Source organism: Callorhinus ursinus, unplaced genomic scaffold (genome assembly GCF_003265705.2).
Source record: "Callorhinus ursinus isolate GAN/ISIS: 27379988/994484 unplaced genomic scaffold, GSC_fseal_2.0 scaffold15, whole genome shotgun sequence".
Classification (NCBI taxonomy): domain Eukaryota; kingdom Metazoa; phylum Chordata; class Mammalia; order Carnivora; family Otariidae; genus Callorhinus; species Callorhinus ursinus.
This window is the reverse complement of record NW_027397077.1, coordinates 10,196,818-10,223,143: the sequence shown is the minus strand read 5'-3', so window position 1 is coordinate 10,223,143 and position 26,326 is coordinate 10,196,818.

Genomic DNA, 26,326 nt, shown 5'->3' with positions numbered 1-26,326 from the left:
AGAGAGAGAGGGGCAGAAGGTATATTGGAGCAAATTATAGCAGAGAACTTCCCTAATGTGAGGAAGGAAACAGGCATTAAAATCCAGGAGGCACAGAGAACCCCTCTCAAAATCAATAATAATAGGTCAACACCCCGACATCTAATAGTCAAAACTTACGAGTCTCAGAGACAAAGAGAAAATCCTGAAAGCAGCTCGGGAGAAGAGATATGTAACCTACAATGGTAGAAACATTAGATTGGCAACAGACCTATCCACAGAGACGTGGCAGGCCAGAAAGGACTGGCAAGATATCTTCAGAGCACTAAACGAGAAAAATATGCAGCCAAGAATACTATATCCAGCTAGGCTATCATTGAAAATAGAAGGAGAGATAAAAAGCTTCCAGAACAAACAAAAACTAAAGGAATTTGCAAACACGAAACCAGCCCTCCAAGAAATATTGAGAGGGGTCCTCTAAGCAAAGAGAGAACCTAAAAGCAGCAAAGAGCAGAAACGAACACAGACAACAGACAGTTAACAGTCACCTTACAGGTAATACAATGGCACTAAATTCATACCTTTCAATAGTTACCCTGAATGTAAATGGGCTCAATGCCCCAATCAAAAGACACAGGCTATCAGATTGGATTAAAAAACAAGACCCATCCATATGCTGTCTGCAAGAGACTCATTTTAGACCCAAAGACACCCCCAGATTGAAAGTGAGGGGGTGGAAAACCATTTACCATGCTAATGGACACCAAAAGAAAGCTGGGGTGGCAATCCTTATATCAGACAAACTAGATTTTAAAACAAAGACTGTAATAAGAGATGAGGAAGGACACTATATCCTACTTAAAGGGTCTATCCAACAAGAAGATCTAACAATTGTAAATATCTATGCCCCGAACATGGGAGCAGCCAATTATATAAGGCAATTAATAACAAAAGCAAAGAAACACATTGACAACAATACAATAATAGTGGGGGACTTTAACACCCCCCTGACTGAAATGGACAGATCATCTAAGCAAAAGATCAACAAGGAAATAAAGACTTTAAATGACACACTGGACCAAATGGACTTCACAGACATATTCAGAACATTCCATCCCAAAGCAATGGAATACACATTCTTCTCTAGTGCCCATGGAACATTCTCCAGAATTGATCGTATTCTAGGTCACAAATCAGGTCTCAACTGGTACCAAAAGATTGGGATCATTCCCTGCATATTTTCAGACCACAATGCTTTGAAACTAGAACTCAACCACAAGAGGAAAGTCGGAAAGAACTCAAATACATGGAGGCTAAAGAGCATCCTACTAAAGAATGAATGGGTCAACCAAGAAATTAAAGAAGAATTAAAAAAATTCATGGAAACCAATGAAAATGAAAACACAACTGTTCAAAATCTTTGGGATACAGCAAAGGCAGTCCTGAGAGGAAAGTATATAGCAATACAAGCCTTTCTCAAGAAACAAGAAAGGTCTCAAATACACAACCTAACCCTACACCTAAAGGGGCTGGAGAAAGAACAGCAAATAAAGCCTAAACCCAGCAGGAGAAGAGAAATCATAAAGATCAGAGCAGAAATCAATGAACTAGAAACCAAAAGAACAGTAGAACAGATCAACGAAACTAGGAACTGGTTCTTTGAAAGAATTAACAAGATTGATAAACCCCTGGCCAGACTGATCAAAAAGAAAAGAGAAATGACCCAAATCAACAAAATCATGAATGAAAGAGGAGAGATCACAACCAACACCAAACAAATACAAACAATTATAAGAACATATTATGAGCAACTCTATGCCAGCAAATTAGATAATCTGGAAGAAATGGGTGCATTCCTAGAGATGTATCAACTACCAAAATTGAACCAGGAAGAAATAGAAAACCTGAACAGACCTATAACCACTCAGGAAATTGAAACAGTCATCAAAAATCTCCCAACAAACAAAAGCCCTGGGCCAGATGGCTTCCCAGGGGAATTCTATCAGACATTTAAAGAAGAATTAATACCTATTCTCCTGAAACTGTTCCAAAAAATAGAAATGGAAGGGAAACTTCCAAACTCATTTTATGAGGCCAGCATTACCTTGATCCCAAAACCAGACAAAGACCCCATCAAAAAAGAGAATTACAGACCAATATCCTTGATGAACATGGATGGAAAAATTCTCACCAAAATACTAGCCAATAGGATCCAACAGTACATTAAAAGAATTATTCACCATGACCAAGTGGGATTTATTCCTGGGCTGTAAGCCTGGTTCAACATCCGCAAATCAATCAACGTGATACAATACATTAACAAAAGAAAGAGCAAGAATCATATGATCCTCTCAATAGATGCAGAAAAAGCATTTGACAAAGTACAACATCCTTTCTTGATCAAAACTCTTCAGAGTATAGGGATAGAGGGTACATACCTCAATATCATAAAAGCCATCTACGAAAAACCTACAGCGAATATCATTCTCAATGGGGAAAGACTGAGAGCTTTTCCCCTAAGGTCAGGAATGCGGCAGGGATGTCCACTATCACCACTGCTATTCAACATAGTATTAGAAGTCCTAGCCACAGCAATCAGACAACAAAAAGAAATCAAAGGCATCCAAATCGGCAAAGAGGAAGTCAAACTCTCACTCTTTGCAGATGATATGATACTGTATGTGGAAAACCCAAAAGACTCCACCCCAAAACTGCTAGAACTCATACAGGAATTCAGTCAAGTAGCAGGATATAAAATCAATGCACAGAAATCAGTGGCATTCCTATACACCAACAACAAGACAGAAGAGAGACAAATCAAGGAGTCGATCCCATTTACAATTGCACCCAAAACCATTAGATACCTAGGAATAAATCTAACCAAAGAGGCAAAGGATCTGTACTCAGAAAACTATAAAATACTCATGAAAGAAACTGAGGAAGACACAAAGAAATGGAAAAACGTTCCATGCTCATGGATTGGGAGAATCAACATTGTGAAGATGTCAATGCTACCTAGAGCAATCTACACATTCAATGCAATCCCCATCAAAATACCATCCACTTTTTTCAAAGAAATGGAACAAATAATCTTAAAATTTGTATGGAACCAGAAGAGACCCAGAATAGCCAGAGGAATACTGAAAAAGAAAAGCAAAGCTGGCGGCATCACAATTCCAGACTTCCAGCTCTATTACAAAGCTGTCATCATCAAGACAGTTTGATACTGGCACAAAAACAGACACATAGATCAATGGAACAGAATCGAGAGCCCAGAAATGGACCCTCAACTCTATGGTCAACTTATTTTTGACAAAGCAGGAAAGAATGTCCAATGGCAAAAAAACAGTCTCTTCAACAAATGGTGTTGGGAAAATTGGACAGCCACACGCAGAAGAATGAAACTGGACCATTTCCTTACACCACACACAAAAATAGACTCCAAATGGTTGAAAGACCTAAACGTGAGACAGGAGTCCATCAAAATCCTAAAGGAGAACACAGGTAGCAACCTTTTCGACCTTAGCCGCAGCAACTTCTTCCTAGAAACATCGCCAAAGGCACGGGAAGCCCGGGCAAAAATGAACTATTGGGATTTCATCAAGATAAAAAGCTTTTGCACAGCAAAAGAAACAGTCCACAAAACCAAAAGACAACCGACAGAATGGGAGAAAATATTTGCAAATGACATATCAGATAAAGGGCTAGTATCCAAAATCTATAAAGAACTTATGAAACTCAACACCCAAAGCACAAATAATCCAATCAAGAAATGGGCAGAAGACATGAACAGACATTTCTCCAAAGAAGACATCCAAATGGCCAACAGGCACATGAAAAAGTGCTCAACATCGCTCGGCATCAGGGAAATCCAAATCAAAACCTCCATGAGATACCACCTCACACCCGTCAGAATGGCTAAAATTAACAAGTCAGGGAACGACAGATGTTGGCGGGGATGTGGAGAAAGGGGAACCCTTCTACACTGTTGGTGGGAATGCAAGCTGGTGCAACCCCTCTGGAAAACAGTATGGAGGTTCCTCAAACAGTTGAAATTAGAGCTACCGTTCGATCCAGCAATTGCACTACTGGGTATTTACCCCAAAGATACAAATGTAGGGACCCGAAGGGGTACGTGTACCCCAATGTTTATAGCAGCAATGTCCACAAAAGCCAAACTGTGGAAAGAGCCAAGATGCCCATCGACAGATGAATGGATAAAGAAGAAGTGGTATATATACACAATGGAATATTATGCAGCCATCAAAAGGAATGAGATCTTGCCATTTGCAACGACGTGGATGGAACTGGAGGGTGTTATGCTGAGTGAAATAAGTCAATCAGAGAAAGACATGTATCACATGACCTCACTGATATGAGTAATTCTTAATCTCAGGAAACAAACTGAGTGTTACTGGAGTGGTTGGGGGTGGGAGGGATGGGATGGCTGGGTGATAGACATTGGGGAGGGTATGTGCTATGGTGAGCGCTGTGAATTGTGCAAGACTGTTGAATCACAGATCTGTACTTCTGAAACAAATAACGCAACATATTTTAAGAAAAAAGAAAAAGAAGATAACAGGAGAGGAAGAAAAGGGGAGTATGGTCAGAGGGGGAGACGAACCATGAGAGATGATGGACTCTGAAAAACAAACTGAGGGTTCTAGAGGGGAGGGGGGGAGGGGGATGGGTTATCCTGGTGATGGGTATTGAGGAGGGCACGTTCTGCATGGAGCACTGGGTGTTATGAACAAACAATGAATCATGGAACACTGCACCAAAAACTAATGATGTAATATATGGTGATTAACATAACAATAAAAAATTAAAAAAAAAAAAAAGAAGCCAGGGTGCGCAGGGTGGGTTCAAGCCAGGCACTACATAATTTTGGGCAATTACTTTCTCTGTGCCTTCATTTCCTCCTGCAGAAAATGAAGATGACATTAAGGCCAACTTTATAGAGTATGTGTGAAGATTAAGTGAACCGATCCATATAAAAGATGGAAAACAATGCCTGCACATAGAAAGCGCTCATAAATGTTAGTGATGGTTATTAGTGGTAGTGCCTGTGGGAACCCCTTGTTCAGAGACGGCTGGTCCCTGGGAGGGGTGGGACATCCTCAGACTTCCTGAAGAGAAAGAACCAAGAAAGCCTCCCAGGTTCAAAGCCACGGGTGTATGTTAGGGCCTGGAGGGGCTATAACTAAAGCTGAGGGCCAGGGAGGAGCAGGGAGATGACCATCAGCTTGACCTCAGGGTTCACAGAAGCAGGTCCAGAGGGCTGGCTCTCCAGCCATGAGCAGAGAGGGCATCAACCCAGGCCATTCTCCACTGCCCTGGCTCCCCTGGAGACAGAGATGTCACCGTCCTGAACGGGATGGTCTCACTAGAGAGCTGGAAACTCGCTGCTGTCCGCTTGGCCTGCAGTGCCCACAGCCGAGTGGACCACCGGCCCGGGAGAGGGGAGGCTTCCTCCTTTCTCAAACCCTGAGAAAACTGGCAAGACCAGACACAGCATCTTACCACTGGGCCCCCAACTTGCCCCCTGCCCTGAGGGAGGATGCCCAGTGCAAGGGCAAGAAGTTACCCTTGACCTCTGAGGGCCCCTGACTGGGTCTGAAGAATAGACTGACAAAGACAGGTTAGCAGGAGAAAAGCGTACAAAGGTATTTAATATAAGTTTTACATGACACAAAAGCCGTCTATGGAAATGAAAACCGGAAAACTCAGTGAGACCTGTGTATTTGTATGCTAGGTTGGATGAAAAGTAGAGTATGGAGGAAGTGCAGTAAACCAGGGCTTTGTTCAGATCCTTCTTGGCATCCCTCAGTCTTTGGAGATAATGATGCTCCTTTCCTCCAGACTCCCCACTCAGATGAAGGGTTTATGACCTGTTCCAGGGGTGAAGGGCAAGAGACGGGGAGGTCAGAGTGACGCCTCCGGCTTGAAATATTCAATATGCTAATGTGCCACATTTTAGGTAACATTTCCTGGACTCTTATCACTGGGATCCCTGGACTATCAATTTTCTGCAGTAACACAATGAATACTGATCCCTTTGAACTGAGTCAGCCCTGGGATTCTTGGACTTACTAGAGGAGGGGGATTTTGGGAAGACGAGTACCAGACTTCCTTCCCATGTGGCGCTGTGGGGATGGGGTGCCCCAGAGTTCCCACTTATTACCGTGGGTCACTTTTTGGGGCCTCAGACTGTAAAACGGAAGGCCCCAGTTTCACGAGCCAAGGCACTACGATCCTACCTGAGGATTGTCAGAAATAGAATCACACTGCTTGAGAATAGTGAATTCTATTTCCCCAATTCCACAAATCAATTAGACATCATGTCTATTCATTCCTTCTTTTCTCCGCAGACAATCTGATAGGTGATTGCTTTCTTACTATCATATGCTCACACCAACATACACACAAAAACCGACTTCTGAAGAGACACTTTAAAGACATAGCTGGCTTCTAAAGGGGGAAAAATGCATTCAGCACTCATGTCCTTGGACTCAGAGGCAGGTGGCAGATGTGCCACGGAGCCACGGTGCCAGCCATTTTCTCTCTGCCCCACAAAGTACCAATAACAAGTCTTTAATCAGAAAGCCTCATCATCTAAAAGGAGGCTCGTGCCTTGACGGGCACCTGTGATTACGAACCTCTCAGCACTCAATGAATGCCTTTCTCTGGAAGGAACCAGTGCCTTCAGAGGGGCTTGGCTGGCAGAGGCAGCAAGGAAGGTCTAACCCCTTTGCTGGCTGACTACCCCCTGCCCCCAGTCCTGGCCCAGAGTGGGGGAGAAGCTTCTAGAGGACACTCGTCTCCGTGACCTGCTCCCTGCTCCAGCCAAGCACTGACTGACTGCTCTTACTCATCAAGCAATCCCCTGCACCCAAGGGCCAGGCACAATGCTAGCCAAGAGCATAACAGTGAGCCGTCCTGCCACCTTCTTTCCCCTCACTGAGCTCAGAGTTGGGTGAGTGGAGTCACAGGCCATTAAAATAAGTGCTCCAGGAGCTTGTGTGCCCACCACAATCCATGGCCCCCCTTCTGCGTTATTATAACTGTCCCTAAACAGCAGCTGCCCCTGGCAACTAGGCAACACCACATTCATGCCAACAGAATGGAGGCGGATGGGACTCGGGACGCCTTGGCAGCAAAGCAGGAGGGAGCAGATGTGCCCTCAAGCCCCTCTCTCTCCTTCTGCCCTGGCTGGATGCTGAGGACTCAGAGCCTTTGGAAGATGGTAGAGCCATAATGTGGAAAGAGCTTGCGGCTTCGAATCACCCTGGAGAGCACTGCCTAAGAGCCAGGATGACCTGCACGGGATGGTTAGATGAGGGAGAAATGCAGTTCTATTGCATGAAGCCACTGAGATCTTGAACTTTATCTCTGCTGCTGGCATTTGCCTAACTACTGCAACAGCGGGGTTGGGGAAAGCAAAGGATGCTATGGAGCACCCAGCAGAGGCACCGCCAGGACCACTCCCCAGAGGGATTGATTTCTGGGCTGGAACCTGAAATATAAGTCGGCAGAGGCCAATTTAATAGATGAAAGGCTAACAACAGTTTTCCAAAAGGAAGGAACAGCACACGCCTGGGCCCGGAGGAAGAAGGAGAATATGGAAAGCTCAAGGAAATGAAAAGCATGGACAAGTGCAGAGCTGCAGCGGTGAGACATGGGGAGGGTCAAGGCTGGAGAGCAGCTGAGGGGCCCGTAAGCATACTCAGACCTGCAGCTTCCTCCAGAGGGGCACGGGTTTTCATTAAAGAAGAGACATGGTGAGACTATGCTTTAGAATGATCACGGTGCCTGGAGTGTGGGGAGTGAATTAGAGTGTTCTTGGAAGAACACATGTGCATTATGTCCTCTTCCTTCCAGAAATGTACAAGGACAACGCCGCTGGAAAGATGTGAATGGCCCTACTGCTGGAGCCCCGAGGGGCCCCAAACCCCATGAAGGCCTCAGGAGGTTTTGAGAAGAAGGTGCTGTGCTGCCTGAGGACAGCGTCGGTGGTCTTTGTTTACAACACATCAGGGCACGAGATGGACACCCAGGGCCTCGAAGGAGACCTGCCTGTAGGAGAGAGCCAGAGATGAAGACCCCTGGCCCTTGCTGATGGCCAAGGGGCACCAGCTAACCGAGCCCATGGGGGCCCCCATCAGATCCTCAGCACACCAAGCGAACTTGTTCAGCCTGCTGATTCGTGGACCCAGGCACCCTTCAAGGCAACTGTGAAAACCTGAATGCTCTTACTGTTGGAAGAAGACTAACCTTGGGGAAGCATGAGACCCAACTACCACCATTCCGCCTCCACCCCTTGCAACACATCTTACGTGCCCAGGCACCCCTCCTTCCTCCTACAGCTTCTGCTGGGCCTGTTGGGCTCTCCTTTTATTTTATTTTAAAGATTTTATTCATTTATTTGACAGAGAGATAGAGAGCACAAGTAGGCAGAGCGGCAGGCAGAGGGAGAAGGAGAAGCAGGCTCTCCACTGAGCAGGGAGCCAGATGTGGGACTCAATCCCAGGACCCCAAGATCACGACCCCAGGATCACGACCCGAGCCGAAGGCAGCCACTTAACTGACTGAGCCACCCAGGTGCCCCTGGGTTCTCCTTTTAAAACTCCCAAACACAAAAAGGGAAAATGAAACGCTTTCCCAGACCTTGACTCTCTGTAAATGCCTTGGACCACTTACCCTTTCACTAAAGCACAGGAAAGAACGTGCACACACACATTTAACTTCTTTGGGGCTTGGCTAAGAAGAAACAGTGTCTATGGAGGATTGCTTCCCCAATCATTCCTAGACATTCTTAATCTGTGCCTTTGGTTAAACCAGCAATGCACAGAGAACCTGAAATACCTCCCTTTGATCCCTGCAGGGAGTTTTTGCTGAATTCTGGCTAGGGTATAATGTTGCAGGCAGATACAAGTGATAAGACATAGCCCCGAGGAATTTGTCATTTCTTCTGGGAGGATGTTGCTAAGGATTCTGCCGGCTGAATTCCACAGGGGTCCTCTTTGTGCAGCCTGGTGGAAGAAATTTTTCTCTGGTCTAAGTTCCAGGAATTATTGAGCTGCTTCTTACCAACTGACGTGTGACTCATGGGACTCATCATTTCCCCCTTTTTGAGCCGGTTGCTAGGAAGCCAGGGCCAAATTTGGGGTCCACCCCTGGCCAAGGCTCAGAGCCTCATGGAGCACATTTTGTACTCCCATTTTCTTCTTTTTCCCTCCTTTATCTTCCTTTGCCTTAATTTCCTCGCTTTGCTAATCTTTGTTTCATCTTGTTGAAGTGCATGTATATTTGCAACCCCCCTTAAATCCTATTTGGAACAAAGTAGGAGTGGAAATAAATAAATAATAGAACTATTAGCTATCTCTTGCCATCATTATTGTAAAGCAGCTACTAATGACCAAAATATAACACTCTCGAGTAGAACATGGCTCCTGCTAATTAGGATAGAAAGCAGGGAGGAGAATAATGACGAGCGGCCTAGGTGAGCATAGACAGAAAGGAGCTTTAGGAGTATTTTTCTAATTCTGTTCAATGCAGAATTCTAAGCAAATAGAATAGAAAAGGATGCTTGTATATCAGGACTTGGTAAAAGATAAATGGTTGTTACAACCATACTAGTTGGGTGTGTAGCATTGGTGATCTTTGGGGCCACTCAACGAACAGTCTTCAATAGTTTTTTTATTCTGAGTCAAATGTTTGTCTCACTATACATGTATATGCTGAGGAACAACTTTGCTGTATTTTTATATTCTTTGCTTAAGAATCCTTTTAAGGGAGTGAAATTTTATATATATGTGTGTGTATATATATATAATATAGTAATTATTGTATATATTTGTTATGTATAGTTATGTATAGTCATATACATAACATATATAAACTAGATAGTCATGCATTAATGCAAAGATAGGTTTTTTTGGCACACACAGTCTTTTTTTGGAAACTAGGAACTTTGCCACTCACCTTGGCTGCATCTTAGATTCAAGATAGACAGGTTGTGCACATTACCCATAATCTTAATCTTTTCTTTTCCTAACCAAATAAAGCATCACACACAAAGTCAATTTCTAGCTTATCCACCCCAGCCCTCAAATCCACCTTTCAGGCACTCTGCAGAACACGTGCTAAATTTTAGCCACAAGCTTAGGTCTTCCAATGCCATGTGGAATTTTTACAAAATCAGCACTTTCCATTCTCCTCTTTTCCTGTCATTCTGCAAACATTTCTCAACAGATCGATGAGCCTACTTAGAGGAAAATAGGAAAGATTCGGCTTTACAATTTTCCCAGAAAATGTGCTTTTCCAGCTTTCTCTCCTTCCTCCAGTAACAAGACTGTTTGAGGCTGCTTGGAGGGATATGGACAAGAAGAGAATATAATTCCACAGTTTTTCATGCATAGCCTTCCAGGAAATTCCAACCTTCTGCCCCAATCCTTCTGGAGAAGTCAGGATATATATTAGTTTCCTACTGCTGCTACCACAAACTACTACAGATTTAGTGGCTTAAACCAACACAGATTGATCATCTGATAGCTCTAAAGGTAAAAAATCTGACATCAGAGTCTCACTGGACTAAACTTACTGGAGGCTACAGGGGAGAATCAATTTCCTTGCCTTTTGCCAGCTTCTAGAGTGTACCCACATTCCTTGGCTTGTGGCCCCCTTCTTCCATCTTCAAAACCAGCCATATCAGCCTAAGTCTTCTTCATGCTGCCATCTCTCTGGTTCTGACCTCCCTCTTCCACTTTAAATGACCCTTGTGATTATAGTGGGCCCATCCAAGGAATCCGGGATGATTTTTTATCTTAAGGTCACCTGATGAACTTCTGTCTGCAGCCCAAAGCCCTCCTTGCCCTATAACACACACACACATCAAATTCACAGCTTCCACAGACTAGGGCACGGACATTTTCAGGAGGGCCATCATTCTGCCAACCACAGCCCATGAGCCCTCTAAGAGGAAATCCACAAGTTCTGAAGATATCAAAATATGTAGATTATCAGTAATTACTTTTGATTTCTGTGGCATAGCCATTTCAGGAATCGAGAAACATTGGGGCACCTGAGTGGCTCAGTCAGTTAAGCATCTGACTCTGGGTTTCAGCTCAGATCATGATCTCAGGGTCCTGAGATCGAGCCCACATCAGGCTCTGCATTCAGCGTGGAGTCTGCTTGAGATTCTCTTTCCCTCTGCCCCTCCCACCACCTGTGTGCGCGCGCGCTCTCTCTCTAAAATAAATAAATAAATCTTAAAAGAAAATAAGAATCGAGAAGCATTTCTCACTTATTTCATCGCCATCAAGATAAAGAAAATCTCATTGGGGATATTTATTTGTTTTTCCAGTTTACTAATCAAAGGAGAACAAAAGTTCTCCTGGATTTTCTAATGACCTGAGGGAGGCCAACTGACAAACATCCTGTCCATCAATGTCTGGACATCCTCTACTTTCAGGTTCATGGAAGGACAACATCTCACTCCCTGAAGATGAACATAGCCAAATGGACCTGCAATCCTTCCATGAGCCGGGAAGTGGCACACATCTCTGCTGCATTTCACTGCTGAGAGGGTTCAGTGTCATTGCTCCGCTCCCCAGACCTCCCTTCCCCTGACACAGTGATCACAGAAGAGCTTGTTAGCCTGGATGTGGCAAAAGACTGACACTTTCTGGAATGATGAATGATGAGTCAACACACTGAGGGCAGCTGCTTTGGAGAGTTGCTCTGATTTACCATAGACTTTGCATGAGTGAGAAATAAACTTCTGTTATGCTAAGCCAGTGATATTGGGGGCTATTTGTTAGGGAGAATAGCAGAATATGTCATCCCAATATATGACCATAGGAATTGAGGACGTGCCACCCTAGAATATGCCTCTTTTACACATTGATGATTTTAAACTGCAGGCATCTGAAAACAGTATGTACAAGGAGAGGCTCTCTCTGATCTCCCCTTAACTGCCCAAAGACAGATCCTCCAAAAGAAACCTAATGATCATAAATCCCCTCCCTGGGAGTTTCATCAACCAGGAAAGACTGACCCTTATCACAGGAGAGAGGAGACTCGTGGTCAAGATCGTACCCTGACAAACTTAGTCACAAATTATCATACCTCCCACTTACTCTTCTAAGGGTCCATTCATCTTTCCTAAAAATCATTTAGTCTCCCCTAAGAGGTTGACATACCCCCCCTCTCCTTTCCCTGGTAAGATGATATTTAATCCCAAATTCTAAGCCACCTCAGAGAGTTACTCATTTTCCCTGGGTCTCCCCCATGCATACATAACATATACATGTCAATGAACTTGTTTGTTTTTCTCTTGTGAATTTGTTTTTTATTACAGGGGTCTCAGCCAAGAACTCAGAAGGGTAGGGGGAAAATTATTCCTATAGTTGCCGTAACATAATATTGCCTACCTTGATTGGTACATGGCCCATCTAGAAACTAAATTATCCTCCTCAATACCCCCACCAAAAGAAGGGAAATAATAGCATTATCATTTAAGGACATGACTGGTATAACATTCAAGCTGGAGTTTATTTGACACACTTCCTAACCTGTCAGGTTCTACTTTTGAAAGATTTATGAAAGTCCACCACAATATGGTAAGGAATGAATATTAATCTATACATTCTTTTTTTTTTAAAGATTTTATTTATTTATTTGACAGAGAGAGAGTGCAAGCAGAGAGAGCAGCAGAGGGAGAGGGAGAAGCAGGCTCCCCGCTGAGCAGGGAGCTTGATGAAAGGCTCAATCCCAGGGCCCTGGGATCATGACCTGAGTCAAAAGCAGACACTTAACTGACTGAGCCACCCAGGCACCCCTGATCTATAATTCCTATATTAATAAAAAAAATGAGCTTTAGAATTCCCATTATATAACAAAATAGTTTGCTTGTTAACAGAATACTGATGATGAACTTAATCATAATTGATACTCCTTACTGATGATGCACTAAGATTCAGGGGGAAAACCTTTTGGTTAATGGGTTCATTTCCAAATGCTGACAAATGTCCAGCAACCAGGGGATTTGAAAGCACTAATAATAATCTGTGATTGGGATCTAGAAACCAATTCCATATTAAAGTGGGGTTAAATTTTTGTTTTCTTTACTGTATGCCTAACAACCATTAGGATAGCTGGTGCTTTGGGCACAGGTGCTCTGGGCATAGTGGTATGTACACAGTAGAAATCTAATAAATACTTGTTGAATGATAGGATACTCTTCATGGCACCTGATATCCAGGACAAGTCTGTTATTACATTTTTTATCCCCCAAAAAGGAAAAATTTGCCCTTGTTGCATGTCCCCAGCACTGGCCATGAGAGCATCAAAATACGAATACTAACCTAGTAGTTTATCCCATTGCAACCCAAACTTCTGCTCTAATCAACATGCCTCCTCCTGTTGGCTTAGGCTTAAATGATTGGACCAATCATATGGCATATTAATTCCACATGCAAATGAGACATTAGTAATCATTGACTTGTGTGAACAATGAGCCATTAATTACTTATCAAACCCAAGATTAAGAGGCAATTTAGATCAAAAGTCCTGTTGTATGAAATTTACTTTAATAAAAATTTCTCTAATTTCCAAAATAAAAGAGATTGAATTGTCATACATGACCTGCATTGCCTGAGGAATTGAGCTGTCCTGGAAACCACAAACTAGGGTGCAAGGGCACCTTAGGGGGCAGGGAAGAAGAGAGAAATCGGTGGCTCTTGCAGAAGGCACACAGCCTACTCAGTGCACTGGTACCCAGATCTGCTGGGCTACGTCTACACCCACAGCAGGTCTCAAATTCATGAATAGACAGGTCATGCACATTCACACAAAGAGGTCAACCAGAGGCATAGCCAGGGGCTAAGACTGAAGTGACTATGCCCTGGGGTGGGACCCCCTGGGGACAGGCCCTGGTGGTTGGTAAAGGAGCAAGCATCTGAAAATGGAACCCCTCTTTTGAACATCTTCTCTCTTCATTTCATGTGTTTATTTCATACTGTTCCTGTTCGTGCCTCTTCCCCATCATCTAAAGTCTTAGAGACTGTGCTTGGGGGAACAGTCACACTCCTGGGCTCCCCAACTCTGTTTCTGTCCCTATCAAAGGAGATTGAGAGACCATAGCAAAAGGGGGACAATGGGGATTCTGAATCCCCGAGGGTCCAGTCTAGGAGATTGCCAGTTTTTGTAAATTCTAGTACAAAGTCAACAGAGTGTTGGAAGAAAAGGACAAAACACATTCCAGAGCTAGTAAGTGCCATTTACCTTGACCATATGTGCAGCCGCACCCTAGCAGACTCTCAAGCCTAGGTGGATGATGGTCTGGTAAGGCTAAAGAAAAGACTCAGAGACAGTGATGGAGACATAGGTGCTGGGGGACCTTACTCCTGTACGGGGAATCCGGGAGCAGCCAACTGGACAAAGCATCCCTGGCTGGGATCTATGTGGAGCAAGTTTTCATATCATAGCAACTAGCCTAGCAACTATCTGTAGCTCTTCCCCTCCCTGTGCAGCCAGCCAGCAAGGAGATCAAGGCCTGCCATCTGGACACTCTGTTACAAAGGAGACACTCCACCACCCCAGAACCCCTGACCTTGAACACTGAACAGCACGTTCTTCTGCACATTCTGCTGGATGGGAATATAGTGGGAGGACAAGATCCCTACATTCTCAAGATAGTCATTAACAGGAGCGTTCGGGGTGTGTTTGCACAAACTAGCTATACAGTGTTTACCATATACCATGCTGCTGGAGATGGATCTAAGGTATTTTTATGCCCGCGATCGGTATATGGCACGAGGGTCAGATTGATTTCCCCGTCCATACTAAATGAACCCACATTGTTAAAATACTTAGCTGTAGTGAATAGACAGGGAAGATCTACAAACAAGATGCCAGGCCACAGATCTCCCATCTGCCACAACACTGGGACATGGTGATGAATTTTCATGGGGCGGAAAAGAACAACTATCCTATACACCGGGAGGACAGCAAAGAACCAAGGTCGGTGAGAAATCTGTTTCAAAGCAAGAGAAGTTTTGGACACATTCCCACTTGCTGATAAGATCCTGCCTAAACATCAGCTGTTTCACAATTAACTTTACTTCATGTAATGCTACTCATACATTGTATCTAATGATAGTTTGTTGTTCAAACTTTATCAATGTTGTACTGAAACACTGGTTTGAAAATTAAATGTCTTTGCCCCAAATTAACTATTTTTATTTACATTGTGCCCAAAATAATTTCGCTTTTTTTTTTTTTTTAATGAACTAACTGCTTTGGAGGTTGACCTGCCTGAACTGGCTAGATAAGTTTTCAGTATTTGATAAGTCTTGGAAGTTTGACAAGTTTCCTCCTCTGTAGCTGCTGACTGCAAGTGGCTCCCAGGATCTCCCCTATTAATTTATTTATTTTTAAAATTTTTATTATTTATTTGACACAGAGACAGAGAGTACAAGCTGGGGGGAGTGGCAGAAGCAGAGGGAGAAGCAGGCTCCCCACGGAGCAGGGAGTCCGACGCAGGACCCGATCCCAGGATCCCAGGATCATGACCTGAGCTGAAGGCAGACGCTTAACCGACTGAGCCACGCAGGCGCCCCAGGAGCTCCCCTATTTAAAGGGATTCTGAGATCATGCTTAGCTCAGTGGGAAAAGAGTTACTAAATGTTCAGTGGTGCTCATCACGGATGTGTGGCAGGGAAGTGGGGGGTGGGGGAGGATGCAGGGGTGTGGGTAAGGATTCGGTGGGAGTAGGATTGGAGGAGGCGAGAACCAGCACCTGTTAGGCATGGAACAAAGGGTAATGCATCTGATGTTGATAATTTTGCAGAAAGGGTACTGGATAACGGTTACACTTAAGGGAATCCTTGGTCCTCTGTTGGAAACAAATTGTTTCAAAAGTACAAATGTACTATTTACATTTCTTCACTGAAGGACAATTTTTTTCTAAGTACCTAGTCTTCTCCATGACTAAATGAAATGATTAAATAAATCCAAGCAGGAACACAATAGCCTCCTTCCTAGGATACACAATAACCCCGTAAAAAGGCTGCCGGACTCTCAGAACTTCTTCAGCTGAACTGGCTGCTTGTGTGATTTGACCTTTTCCTTCCTCCATGCTGGTTGAAGTTGAAGCATTAAGGAACTAGCAAAATTCATAGAAACTGCAAGTCCGAGTTACTCCGTTTTGGTAGGGCAACACATTGAAAAAGCATTACAAGCATTCGCTTGTAATTACGAAGCTATTATAAAAACGTTTGAAGAAAGTGGAAGTGCATTAATTCTACCCAAGAGAGCAGACACAAGAACGTGGCCCAATGCCATCCCTTGGAATGAATGTCATGTGTCGAAAGTTGTTTCATTTAAAAATAACAAAAATGTCCAAAAATTATATAAGACATTTTAAAATTAAAAGTCTATGCTCAGGAAAGGAACAGATACTTTTTGGGGTCTACCTTAATGACAAATACAAATAAATGATCAGATGAGTAGTAATTGGGCCATGATGAGAGAGAAGTCAAAAGGAACAAAAGATTCTTCTTCATGCAGACTTAGAACATAAGCTGTGATGGCTTAGCATAAAATCTTAGGCATTTTGTCTACTTCCAGTTCCATATATCACATTGCTTTCAAATGCTACAAGAGTGGCAAGCATAAATAAAGAAAATGAGGGCCTAAAAAAATGGGGATTTGATCCTGAATCTTCCTTTTTTTTTTTTAAAGATTTTATTTATTTATTGGAGAGAGAGAGAATGAGAGATAGAGAGCACGAGAGGGAAGAGGGTCAGAGGGAGAAGCAGACTCCCTGCCGAGCAGGGAGCCCAATGCGGGACTCGATCCCGGGACTCCAGGATCATGACCTGAGCCGAAGGCAGTCACTTAACCAACTGAGCCACCCAGGCGCCCCATCCTGAATCTTTCTAAAATATTAATAGCAGTAGTGGCTTCCATTTATGAATCCTGACCATGTCCCAGGCACTGAGCTAGGCATTTTTTTACATACATTACTACATTTAACACTCAAAATAATCCTTGAAGGCAAGGATTATTATTATCCTCAAATGATAGATGAGGAAATCTCCTTTTCTTCAGAGATGCTCCCCCAAATCCCACAATTGTAATGAAAATAGTCTGCAAAAATCCAAGAATAGAACTATGTAAGTCTGGGCTGTCTGTCCAGTGAGCCCTACGGTGTCCATGAGAAATGGGAAACGGAGAGGTTTGGCTCAGCCCTCAACTGAATCTGTCTGGGCTCCTACAGCTCTATCCCAGCTGCAAAATCTCTTCTCAATGCATCCAGACACATGACTTATTCTCTCATTTTCATCCTCTCGGGAGACTGATAAATAGCATGGCAAAATTCAAAATTTCCCATCCAAAGCCACCCACAGTTTAGCATGTATCCATCTAGACTGTGTTTCGATGTCTACTCACATACACACACTTCTTGTTTTTACAAAACTGGAATCACACAGTACATGATCTGCAACACGCTATTTTTGCTTGATCAGTGTGCCTATCTTTCCACATCAGTATACATATCTCTTCCTTATTCTTTTTTTTTTTAAAGTTTTTTTTATTTATTTATTTGAGAGAGAGAGAGAATGAGAGGCAGAGAGCACGAGAGGGAAGAGGGTCAGAGGGAGAAGCAGACTCCCTGCTGAGCAGGGAGCCCGATGTGGGACTCGATCTTGGGACTCCAGGATCATGACCTGAGCCGAAGGCAGTTGCTTAACCAGCTGAGCCACCCAGGCGCCCCTCTTCCTTATTCTTTTATTATTATTATTATTATGTTCAATCAGCCAGCATATAGTACACCATTAGTTTTTGATGTAGCGTTCAATGATTCATTAGCTGCGTATAACACCCAGTGCTCATCACCACACGTGCCCTCCTTAATCCCCATCACCTGGATACCCCATTCCCCCATTCTGTAACCCTCAGTCTGGTTCCCAGAGTCCAGAGTCCCTCAGTTTGTCTCCCTCTCTGATTTCTTCCCATTTTGTTTCCTCCCCCGCATCGTCCTCTGTGCTATTCCTTAGGATCCACAGATAAGTGAAACCATATGATAATTGACTTTCTCTGCTTGACTTATCTCACTTAGCATAATCCCCTCCAGTCCCACCCATGTCAATGCAAATGGTGGAGATTTATCCTTTTTGATGGCTGAGTAATATTCCATTGAACCACATCTTCTTTATCCATTCGTCTGTTGAAGGGCATCTAGGCTCCTTCCACGGTTTGGCTATTGTGGACCTTGCTGCTATTCTTCTTTATTCTTTTTGAAGACTGCCTGGGATTTCACTGAATAAATGTTCTTTTATCTATTTATTTAATATTTAAATATTTAAACATTTTTCCACTGTGCCACATTCTGTGTATCATTTTTTGTTGTTACCTTTTTTTTTTTTTTTACTGTTGTAAATACATTGCCATAAACATCCTTGTATGAGTATTTCTGGAGTAGAGATACCCAGAAATACTACTGCTGGGTCGAAGCATTATGAACGCAAATATTTGATAAATTCTGCCCAATAGCCCTCAAACTGACTTTCATAACCAATTTCTTCTGCGCTGCAGGTGTTCCTCTCTTGCTTTGGAGCATGCTGTTTTGCCTACGTCTCCCTACCCTCTGTCCCTCTTATCTGTCTTCTTCACACTTCCCTCCTCCTTTTCATTCTTCTTCCTTATCTCCTTGTCTACCCCCGCTTCTGACTACTTTCACCCCACCACCATTTTACCACCAGTTTACCTGACTATAGCATGACATAAAGGCATATTTAAAAATTTAATTCATTATGAATGAAGCTGTTTCCACTTATTAAATAAATATTCAGTTAGTTTTATCTTTCTTATGTCCTTCTTTCTCTCTTTAAAAAAAAAGGTCATAAAACACAATATTAAGTTACTTTCATGTGACCTTCGATTTCAGTGACCCATGGCAGGGAAAAATACTCCACCTTCACCCCAGATACACAACTCTAGGGTACAAAATGTCAGAATCCATCCACATAGAAGATGTTAAATTCAGCTCATTATCAGAAACTACTTTGGGGACATGATGCTGAAACATCCAGATATTTAAACATTTCAGGTTTTAGATATGCAATGTCAGTAGTTGGAAATAAGATATAAAGCTATCATGAGCACAGAAAGCATTTGCAAGAATTTTTTTTTCCCCAACAAATATTTTGAAGAGCAGAATAAAAAGCAAGGAGCATCTGCCTGACTTTCATTTCTGCATAACCAGTCTCTCCAAGGACAGTGTTCCACCTCGTCTCCTATACTTATGTCCCTTTAAGAGTCAGTAAACTGCCCTGGGCAAACACAGAGGGGGCAGTTCAAGGACTTGGAACAGCATGGAAACAAATCTTGCAGACTTTTACCTTATTTATCCAGAAAAAAACAACAACAACAACTTGATTTTCTGTTTCTAAGGTAAACACTATAGGGAGAAATGCAAAATGGCTAACTTTGATGGAGAAACAGAAAAAAAAAATCTATATGGTGTGCAAAGCAAACAGCAAAGTTAAAGGATAATAGCCAATAAATAGAAAAGTTGAAATTTCCTTGGACTACATATATCATAAGAGATGAAGAAATTACGTATGCATATATGTTAGGGGACGGAGGCTGTTTATGCTCACTGAAAAAGTCTACAAGGATTTCCAAACGCTAATATTGGTTATCTCTGGGGTTTGGGATTATAGGTAGTTTTTTTTTTCCATTCTGCTTGTCTGAACTTCCTAATTTTTCTCTAGTGATCACAGATACCTTATTTTTAAAAATCAATAAAAATTAAAAATATGTTTGTAAAAGACTCAAGATATTTGAAAGTCTTTGCAAAATATATCTAAGGTTCTGTCAGACTCCAAATACCTGACATTTAACTTGATCAATTTTGTTAGACCCCAAATTTCCACACTTCAACAGGGGAAAGATGGTTCACAGAGTTGATAACTAGTACAATAAAATGGAAATTCCCAGAAATATTAAAGACAGTCAAGCAATTAGGTTGTAGGTATTAAACAATTCAATATTTGCCTATGACAGTTAATAAGAAGTGACATTTGCTGGGCGCCTGGGTGGCTCAGTTGGTTAAGCGACTGCCTTCGGCTCAAGTCATGATCCTGGAGTCCTGGGATCGAGTCCCGCATCGGGCTCCCTGCTCAGCAGGGAGTCTGCTTCTCCCTCTGACCCTCTTCCCTCTCGTGCTCTCCATCTCTCAAATAAATAAATAAAATCTTGGAAAAAAAAAAAAAGAAGTGACATTTGCTATCAAGGACTCATTCCCAAAGTATTTTAGGAGCTTAGAAAAATGAATAATTTCAAAGTGATTCAAACCAAGACGTACCCCAAGTGGAATTTCTTCACAAACAGTACTGAGTCTGTTATATAAGCTATAGCTGGTTTGGCTTGCCAAAGGACAAACGTATTCAGATGCCAAGGGATGTTTACAGTTTACACCTTACATTTACTGCAACTTCAAGGCTATGCACTGCAGCATTATGTATAATAGCAAAAGACTGGAAACAATCCAAATGATCACAACCAAGAAACTGGCCAAATAAAACCACGGTGCATCTACACCACGGAGTACTATGCCAGTGACAAAGGAAGGGGCACCATGTCTCCCCCCGTAGCATAATCACTAAGATATATTGTGAAGGGGAACAGAAGGAGCAGGGACAAGGTTTGTAGTATGGTATCTTTGGGCAAGAAAGGAGGAAGAAAAAAATAAAATATACTTGTTTGCTTATATTTTCAAAAAATGAAATAATAGAAGTGAAAATGAATAATTGAAATAGAATAACCCCCCAAAAAATTTTTTAATGATGACCTAGAGAAGAAAGAAGGGGACAGGTAGAGTAAATGGGGATGGGGATAGAAGCTAGACTTCCAGAACTACTTTATTGGGTAGTTTTGGACTCAGGAACCATATGAATGTTTTGCATACTTAAATGTTTTAGACAAAAACAAAAAAACATTACTGGGTGTTGACTGAAGTTTACTTTAGCTAACAAAATCTTTCACTTTACCTAAGTTGGAATTTCATCAATGGAAATGATGAATCTTTCTGGTTTCATTATTCCTGAAACTGAACTTTTTGCCTATTTGATCTCTTAAGCCAAATTTTATGTTTCCCACAAGTGTTCATTTCTCACCTACCAGTTTTTCTGTGCTACAGATAGAGAGTTTAGTGTTGAGAAAAAAAGATATTAGGGTTTGGGGGTTTGTTTTTAATGATTAAGACTTTACTCTTTAAGACTAGTTTTAGGTTCACAGCAAAATTGAGAGGAAGGTATAGAATTCCCACATACCCTTGCCTTGCATACAGATGCACAGCCTCCCTACCATCAACATCCCCCAGCAGAGTGGTACGGTTGTTACAACTGATGAACCTACATCAACATCATATTCACCCAAAATCCATAGTTCACATTACGGTTCACTCTTGGTGTTATACATCCCGTAGGGTTGGACAAATGTATGACAAGGATCCATCATTATGATATCATACAGAGTATTTTCACTGCCCTAAAAAAATCCTCTGTGGTCCACTGATTCATCCCTTTCCCACCCTCCACCCTCTGGCAACCACTGATATTTCTATAGTTTGCCTTTTCCAGAATGTCATGTGGTTGGAATTAGACAGTATGTAGTTTTTCCAAATTGACTTCTTTCACTTAGTAATAGTCATTTAAGTTTCCTGCCTGTCTTTTCAAGTGGTTTTTTAATATGCCGGTATCATCTATAAAAGAAACAAACTCCTTATTCTTTCAGACCCTTGTTCTGATGTTTCAAAATAATCGTAGACACTGATATTTAAATGAGTGTTTACTATATGCCAGTCACTCTAACTTTAAACATTACATATACATTTTCTCATTGGATCTGTCCAGTGATCTGCGAAGTAAATACTCTCATTGTTTTCATTTTACAGATAAAAAGCTAAAGCATAGAGAAGTTACTCTCCTGCCCAAAGTCACATGCTTTTTCTTAAACAACTTTATTGAGGTATATTTCACATATCATAAAATTCTCTCCATTCAAGTGTACAATTCAATAATTTTTAGTTAACTTTACAAAGTGGTACAACCATCACCATAATATTCCAGAACATTTTCATCCTCCCAATAAGATCCTTCCTGCCCATTTGTAGTTAATCCTTGTTCATATCCTGAGCCACAGGCAACCACTAATCTACGTTCTGTTTCTGTATTTCTGAGCATTTTTTGTAAATGAAATCATACCATATGTGGTCTCTTGTGTCTGGCTTCTTTCATTTAGCATAATGTTTTTGAGGTTCACTCACAGTTAGCATATGTCAGTAGTTCATTGTTTTTTATTGTTGAACAGTATTCCATTGTGCGTGTGTATATACATAAAATATATATATTTATATATTTATATATATTTAATATAAATACATATACCCACTCTCCAGCTGATGGATGTTTTGGTTGCTCCAATTCAGGGCTATTATGAATAACATAGATATGAACATTCATGCATTAGTCTTTCGGTGGACTTATATCTTCATTTTTCTTTTCCTTTCTCTCTACCCAGGAGTGGAATTGCATATTCTACAGTGGTTTTATGTTTATCTTTTTGAAACTGCCAAAATGTTTTCAAAGTGACTGTACTATTTTACATTCCCATCAGCAGTGAATGAGAGTTCCTATTTCTCCACACCTTCACCAACATTTGTTACTGTCTTCTTACAGCCATTCTAGTGAGCGTGAAATGGGATCTCATTGTGGTTTTTATTTGCATTTCCCTAATGACTAATCATGTTGAGCATCTTTTCATGTCCTTCTTAGTCATTCTTGTTTGTTTGGTTTTGGGTGGTTTTTTTTTTTTTGGTGTAATGCCATTTTACATCTTTTGCCCTTTCTTTTTCGATTTGGTTATTTATCTTATAATTCAACTGTGCTTGTATGTTTGTAAATTCTTAATACAAGTCCTTGATTGGATATGTGTTTTGCCAATATTTTCTCCCAGTCTGATTCCTGTCTTTTCATTTTTTTAATGGTGTCTTTTTGAAGGGCAAAATATTTGAATTTTGATGAGATCTAAATTATCAATTTTTCCTTTTACTGACTATGCTTTCTTTGTATTATACTTAAGAAATCATTGCCTAATTCATGGTCTTGATGATCCTCTTGTATGTTTTTTTCTAAGAGTTTTATTGTTTCAACTCTTGCATTTAAGTCTATAATCCATTTTAAGTTAATTTTTGTGTATGGTTTGAGGTAAAAGTCTAAGCTTATCTCTTGCATGTGGATATCTACTTACCCTAAAAGCTTTTGTTGAATAGACTATCCATTGCCCAGTAAATTTCCTTGGCATTTGTAAAAAAAAAAATCTATTGACTATAGATATAAAGATTTATTTCTAGGCTCTCAATTCTATTCCTTTGATTTATATATCTATCCTTGTGATAATATCACAGTGTATCGATAGATAACTGCAGTTTAATAGTAAGTTTTGAAACCAGAAGATGGGAATCCTCCAATTTCATTCTTTCTCAAAATTGCTTTGGCTAGTCTAAATATTTCCATATAAAGTTTAGGATCCCTTTGTCAATTTTGCCCCCAAAAGGTGTGCTGGGATTTTGACAAGAATTGCCCTGTATCTACAGATCAATTTGGAGATAATTGACATCTTAACAAAATTGTGTCTTCCAATCCATGTACATGAAATGTCTCTCAATTTACTTAAATCTTCTTTAATTGTCTTCGGTAAAGTTTTGTTATTTTCAGCATACAACTCTTGAATTTTTTTTTTAAATTTATTGCTCCGTATTTTACTATTTTCAAACTATTATGAATGGAATTATATTCCTAATTTCATTTTTGGATTGCTCCTTGCTTGCTTGTATACACAAATACAATTGATTTCTGTATATTGATCTTGTATCCTGCAACCTTGCTGTACTTGTTTATTAGTTCTAACAGTGTGTGTGTGCGTGCGTGTGTGTGTGTGTGTGTGTGGAGAACGTGTAGTTATTTAGAATATTCTATATACAGGGTCATATCATCTGTCAGTAAAAACAATTCTACTTTTTCCTTTCTAATCTGCATGTCTTTTATTTCTTTTTCTTGCCTGATTTCACTGGCTAGAAGCTCCCATATAATGTTGAATAAAAAAGGTGACAACAGATATCATTGTTTTGGTCCTCATGTTAGGAGGAAAGCATTCAGTCTTTCACCATAAGTGTGATTTTTTTAATGTAGGTTTTTCACAGATGCCCTTTACCAGACTGAAGAAGTTCCCTTATATTCCAAGTTTGCTAAGAGTTTTTTTTTTTAAATCACAAATGGGTATTGAATATTGACAAATGCTTTTTCTGTGTCTACTGAGATGATCATGTGGTTTTGAGTGTATTACCTTGGTTGATTTTTAGGTGTTAAATGAGCCTTGCACTTCTGGGATTAATCCTACTTGATCATTATGCATAATCTTTTTGGTAAATTGTTGGATTTGAATAACACAGATATGAACATTCATGCATAAGTCTTTCTGTGGACTTACATCTTCATTTCTCTTTTCCTTTCTCTCTACCGAGGAGTGGAATTGCATATTCTACAGTGGTTTTACGTTTGTCTTTTTGAAACTGCCAAAATGTTTTCAAAGTGACTGTACCATTTTACATTCCCATCAGAAGTGAATGAGAGTTCCTATTTTTCCACACCTTCACCAACATTTGTTACTGTCTTCTTTCTTACAGCCATTCTAGTGAGTGTGAAATGGGATTTTCACATCTGTATTTATGTGCGGTATTGGCCTTTAGTTTTCCTTCTTTTTCTAGCCATAGCATCTGTGTGATACTACTGGTCTCAGAGAGTGAGTTGGGAAGGTTTCATTGTCCTCTATTTTCTGGAAGAGTTTGTGCAGTACTGAGATTATTTTTTCTGCAAATAGTAAAATTTAATAAAACTCACCAGTGAAACCATCTGGCCCAGGACTTTTTTGTGCAAAGATTTTTAATTACTAATTCAATTTATTTACTTATTAAAGATCCATTTAGTTTTTTGAAAATCTCTTCAGTCAGTTAGTTTGTGTCTATCTAGGAATTTGTCCATCTCATCCAAGTTATCAAATCTGTTTGTATAAAATTGGCCCTCAAAGTCACATGATTTTAAGGAGTGGATCTTGGATTTAAACAAAAGAAGGTCTAATTCATACCCCCAACCTTTACTATTATGCATGCTGCCTCCCATTCATTTATTATTCAGTATGCTGTTGGAGAAACCAGGCATCAAATGGCAGGCATGACAACGTTCATTCAGTCCAGTTCTCAGAAGTCATAGCAATGATATGACCCATCTACCAGGGACATAATGTGCAAAATAAACTGGAACATATACTTTACAAATGGATCCTCTTGGTTTTAAAACTCTTCCTAGATGTTCTCCAATGTGACTTCTTGACTGTGCTCTGAGGTCAAAAAGCCCAAAATCATTAGGGTCCATGCAACCAAATGGGTGTCATTGAGCAGAAGCAGACTGCAAACATAATATGTGCATATATAGTGAGCATTCTCTGTGGCTTATCATGGGTAGTATATGCTCCGATTTTTAGTAGTTTTCTGCATTCCTATTAGCCGAGATGGAAAACCACACTTGTAAGTAAACAGAAAAATACGAATTCCAGAATTTTATGCTTAAGACCTTAGAAATCATCTAAGCTAACTCTACCTATTTTTATAGATAAAGAGAACAGAAACCCTAAGAGGGAAGTAGCTTTTGTGAAGGTCACCGAGGCACTTGATGGCAAGGTCTTCATTGAAATGTAGTCAGGTTGGTTGGGAAAACAGATGTATAGAGGAGAAAAAAGATAAGGAGAGTTGTTCAGGATGGCATAGTTACTTTCTTCGTGCATCACCATCTTTTAACTCTGGGATGATTTTAAAATAACCATAGAAACATTTAAGAATCTCAAATGTATAGTATTAATATTTTCAGGTTAAGAAGTCTGTGCATTTTTGGCCTAATGAAGTAAGAGGTCATCCTTGTGATTCTAATTTTAAATGTGTACATGATTTAGACTTGTGATTTTAATTTCAAATCATAGTAAGTTTACTATGGAACTGAATAATTTAATAGAACTGAAGGCTTACCATATTTATAAGTTTAATGTATTAGATTTATAAGAGTTATATAAGTATTCAAGAAGATTTTGTTAAGTCAGACAGTTATAGTACTTAAAAGGAAATTGAACATATTAAATTTATAAAAGCAGTTTAAAAGGAGTTTAACCAAGTTTGTAAATAGGACCAAACATTAATCAAAGTTCCCTTAAAAGTGACTTTCTGGGC